This window comes from Dipodomys ordii, unplaced genomic scaffold, assembly GCF_000151885.1.
Source record: "Dipodomys ordii isolate 6190 unplaced genomic scaffold, Dord_2.0 Scaffold233, whole genome shotgun sequence".
Lineage (NCBI taxonomy): Eukaryota > Metazoa > Chordata > Mammalia > Rodentia > Heteromyidae > Dipodomys > Dipodomys ordii.
Window position 1 is genome coordinate 1239713 of NW_012267449.1, and position 4964 is coordinate 1244676.

General features: G+C 42.1%; 1 long non-coding RNA gene across 1 annotated transcript in view; it reads right to left on the minus strand.

Moving 5' to 3' along the window:
- Positions 1-3542: 3542 nt before the first annotated feature.
- Positions 3543-4964, minus strand: part of LOC106000670 — a 21847-nt gene continuing 20425 nt past the window's right edge. The window contains exon 6 of the long non-coding RNA XR_001175801.1: positions 3543-3797. This is a non-coding gene — a long non-coding RNA (uncharacterized LOC106000670). The remainder of the gene's footprint in view (positions 3798-4964) is intronic.

Genomic DNA, 4964 nt, shown 5'->3' on the forward strand with positions numbered 1-4964 from the left:
TAGCATTTCAAAGCCAGTGCTGGCAGGAAAGTTCTGGAAATGGTGCTGTGGCTCAAAGTGGTAGAGTGGTAGCCTTGAGCACAAAAAGCTCAGGGACAGCGTACAGGTCCTGTATTTAAACCTCAGAACTGGCACACACACACACACACACACACACACACACACACACACACACACACACACACACACCTGGGAGGAGATGGAATGGTTCTGTCTCATTTCCTACGAAAGTGTACTTGTGGCAATGTTACTGTCCCCACCCATACCCCATCCCTCACTATGAGAGGGTGCTGGGTTTTGTGAAATTTCCTACAGACCTGAAATGCCAAGATGGCCACCAAGTAAGAATAATGTACTTCAAGGGCTTCCTTTCTGCTGATAACCCCACCTATCCCAGTCCAAACAGCTTAAGATTAAGTGAGAAAAAAGGGTTATATAAGGGCTTCAGCCCTAGGTTAGAGTATTAGCCAGCAGGGTTTACAGGGAGTTTGCTAGGGGAGGAGGCAGAGCATCTTAGTCATTTGTGGGGCTGGAATGTTTATCATGAGCACAACATCTGTATAGCATAGTAGGTGTCTTTGGGTTCTATCCCCAGCATAGCAAAAGACAATGGTGTGTGTGTGTGTGTGCAGGTCCTGGGTCTTGAACTCAGGGCCTAGGCACTTAGCCCAGGGCAAGCATTCTATTATTTGAGTCACAGCTCCACTTATGGATTTTTGGTGCTTAATTGGAAATAAGAGCTGCATGCCTTTCCTGTCCCAGATGGCTTTGAACTGTGAGCCTCCCATCTCAGCCTCCTGAGTAGCTGGGATTGCAGGAATGAGCCATCAGCAGCCTGAGAGACAATATTTTTTAAATATAAAATCATACCTGTCTTTGGACTTGCCTTTCATTTTTACTTAGATGAATTTGCAAATCATATTTCTAGATCAGACTGTAGTAAGAGAAGCTGTAATAAGGAATTGCTTTCCAAAAGATGATATTCAGACATTCCAATGTTCTGTAAAATTGATGTTATGATGATGTCCTAGGGATTTGCTGATCCCAGGACTGGTTAATGCCTAAGAGTTCATCTTTCATATGCTAACTAAGCGATCCCCAGATTACACCTCCCACTGTCTCCTTTAGGTATTACAAGGAGCTAATATTTCTCTGCCATGTACAAGGACCTAATATTTCTCTGCCCTAATCATGCCAGAGCTAGTTACTACATAAGGCTGTATTATCCCTTACATCCAGGACCCTTGAGTTACTTAAACCAGCCAATCCTAAACCCGTTTACACAACCTCACACCCATCCCTTCCCACAGAAATCAAGACAAAGACACCCCTCCCCCATTTCCTTTCCCTACTGAACCCATTTTTTTTAATGTTTTTTCTTCTTTTGTCAGTTGTTGGGCTTGAACTCTGGGCCTGGGTGCTGTCCGTGAACAATTCAGCTCAAGGCGAGCACTCTACCACTTGAGTCACAGTGCCACTTCTGGGTTTTCTGGTGGTTAGTTGGAGATAAGAGTCTCATAGGCTTTTCTGCCCAGTCTGGCTTTGAACCGTGATCCTCAGATCTCAGCCTCCAGAGTAGCTAGGATTACAGGTGTGAGCCGCCCGCACCTGGCTTGAACAATCCATTTCTTATAGCATTGTAATAGAATGAAAAGTGTCCCCTCAAAAGAATATGATTACATTCTGATTCCTAAAATTCAGGACTGGGGTTTGAACTCAGGGCCTCACCCTCTCAGCTTTTTCTGCTCATGGCTGGTGCTCTATCATTTGAGTCATGCCTCTGTTGTTCTATTTGCTACTTAATTGGAGATAAGTCTCTCAGGTTTGCCTGCCTAGACTGGCTTCAAACCAAGATCTGAGGACCTTGGTTCTTAGCCTTCTGAATAGCTAGAATTACAGGTGTGAGCCACCAGAGCCCAACTATGCTAAATCTTGAGGAGAGGAACTTACTTGGATTATTTAGGTGGACTCTAAATGCAGTCATATCTATCCTTAGGAGAAAAGGTGAAAATTTTACGGTAAGGCCATAAGAACAAAGAACAGAATAAAAGACAGGCCAAGGAATGGGAGCAGATTCTCTGCTAGAACCTTTGGAAATTGTGACTGTTAGCCCAGAAGCCTCCTCCCTTAGGGCTTCTTTCCCTAGGCAATACTAGGTCCATGCAGTAAAGGCAGCAAATTATTAGCCCCTATCCCCTTTTCCTGAGAGATCACCCCATTGGGATAGCTATGACCATATAAGGCAGGGAGATTCCCCAAATTCCAGAGGTTATAAAAGGTCAACTGAGACAGCTGGTACTTCTTACTTCTGCTCCATTATGAGAAGGGGTCATGCCAGTCCCTTTACTCTGGCAAAGTCTAATATACTCTAACAGTGACCATGCCAGCACCTTAATATTATCCATAAGTCATTTGGACTAAAAAAAAAGTTAATAGCTCCCTTACTGCTATTTGGAGCTACCTAATTTGTAATTATTTATGGCAGCCCTGGAAAACGAATACAATCATCCTGACTTCAGGTTTTGGGTTGTTATTGGTGGTGGTGGTGGTGGTGGTGGTGATTGTTGGGCTTGACCTCAGGGCCTGGGCACTGTCCTGAGCTCTTTTCAGTCAAGGCTAGCACGCTACCACTTTGAACTACAGTTCAGCTCCCAGTTAGAGATAAGAGTCTCACAGACTTTCTTGTTCTGTTTGGAACTATGATCCTCAGATCTCAGCCTCCTGAGTAGCTAGAAGCCCAGCTCACATCAGTTTTTATTTCTCTTTGTGTTCCACATGAATTTTATATTTCTATGATGTTTTCCCATTACTGAGATAAAGTACTAAAAGAGGAGTCTACAGTGGTAACTTCACAGAGGTAATCTTAGAGTCAGCAGTTGACAGGAGTTGTGGCTTAGTTCTATAAGTAATCCCAGTTCCTTGGGAGGCAGAGATGAAGAGTGTAGGGATTCAAGGCCAGCCTGGGCAAAAGTTATCAAGTCTCAATCAACAAATTTAGAGTTCATATTCCTAATACCAGTTAAGAGGGAAGCATAAATGGGAGAATTTTAGTCTGAGGTCATCCCAGACAAAAATGCAAGAAACTTATCTAAAAAATAATTAAAACACCACCAAATACTGGTGGCTCACACCTGTAATCCTAGCTACTCAGGAGGCTGAGATCTGAGGATCAGGGTTCCAAGCCAGCCTGGGCAGGAAAAATCCTTGAGATGCTTATCTCCAATTAACCATGAGAAAACCAGAAGTGGAACTGTGGCTCAAAGTAGTAGAGTGCTAGCCTTGAGCAAAAGAAGCAGGGACAATGCCTAGGCCTTGAGTTGAAGCCTCACAAGCACAAAAAATAATAAGTTCCAGTACTATCTTCCCTGCCCACCCCAAAAGAGGAAAAGAAAAAATCAGCAGTCATATTGTCTACCATTGTATATTAGTTAGATAATACTATGGAGATTTTCCCACACTGATGACTATCAAAAAAGCCTCAACAAAATGCAAAGTTTCACCACACAAAATTCAGGTCTATTGGTTTTTATTTTCTGTCCCACTCCATGAACATGGAAATGATAGCCTGGAAAGCAGGTTTCTCCAATAAAAGTGGTAGTGGAGGTGAGGCTCCTTAAATCAAGTTAATGGTAGTATTAATGTTGTTTACCACTTATTCCAGGTACTGGAGGAGGAAGAGAAGCTCCCTTGGGTAGAGGGGCCAGTGGTGGATGTGGTTTTGTGGCTGGCCCTCTATCTGCATAGAGATGAGGTTGGTGAAATCCTGGCATGTTTTGGCAATCTGCACAATCAACTTCCTGTAATATAAATAATAAAATGTGTAAATGACTTGCTATGACATATGCAGCCCAGAATACAGAATGTTACATGTTTGTGTTTTCTTAAAGGTTATATACTGCTTATTAATTTATTAGCTGTTATTTACTTTTGGGGGGTTCAGGAGAATGAACCCAAGGATTTGTATGCTGTCTGCCACTAGACTATATTCTTTTAGACTATGTAGCCCAGGTTGTCCTTGAACTTAAAATCTTCCTGTTTTAGTTTCCCAAGTAGTAGGCCAACACCACTGTACCCAACTTTCAACTTCTTTTTTTAAGGAAAAACACAAAATTTATTACATGTTTTAGGAGTAGTTAGGGGTATCTCACAGTGATGTTTGCCTTTCATGGCCCTCGGGCTGATACCCAGTACCACAAATAATTGTCACATGCCTAAGGCATGTATGGGACTCCAAAGGATCAATCTTTAAGTGATTAACAGTTCATGCAAGAGACATAAATGAGAAGCATTTTAAACTTCACATAAAGACTATTACTGCTAACCCTCTAATGCTACATAAATTGGCATTCTCATCAAAAGCATTATTAAAAAACTACTAACAGATACTGGAAAATTACATTTCATGATAAACTTATATAAAATAAATTAGTGCATGTGATGTGCACTTGTTGGTTCAAATATGGATAATTAAAAGTCATGGGACTGATCCCCTTGGAGGTCAAATGAATTTACACAAAGATTTAGACCCATAGTGTCAATGACTTAGGTATTTATTAATACCAGGAATAAAAAAAAAACTAGGGACTAGAGCATGTGTTTAACATGAGGAAAGACCTGGGTTCAGTGTGGAGGAAGAAGATGAGGAGAAGGAAAGAAAGAAAACAAAGAAAGAGAGAGAGAGGAAGGAAGGAAGGAAGGAAGGAAAGCAAGCAAGCGAATGAGGAGAAGGAAGGAAGAAGGAGGAAGAAGAAGAAGAAAAGAGGGAAGAAAGGAGGATGAGAAGGAAGAAAAGGAGGAGGATGAGAAGGAGAAGAAGGAGGAGGAGGAACAGGAGAAGGAGGAGGAGGAGGAGGAGAAGGAGGAGCAGGAGGAGGAGGAGAAGGAGAAGGAGAAGAAGAAGAAGAAGAAGAAGAAGAAGAAGAAGAAGAAGAAGAAGAAGAAGAAGAAGAAGAAGAAGAAGAAGA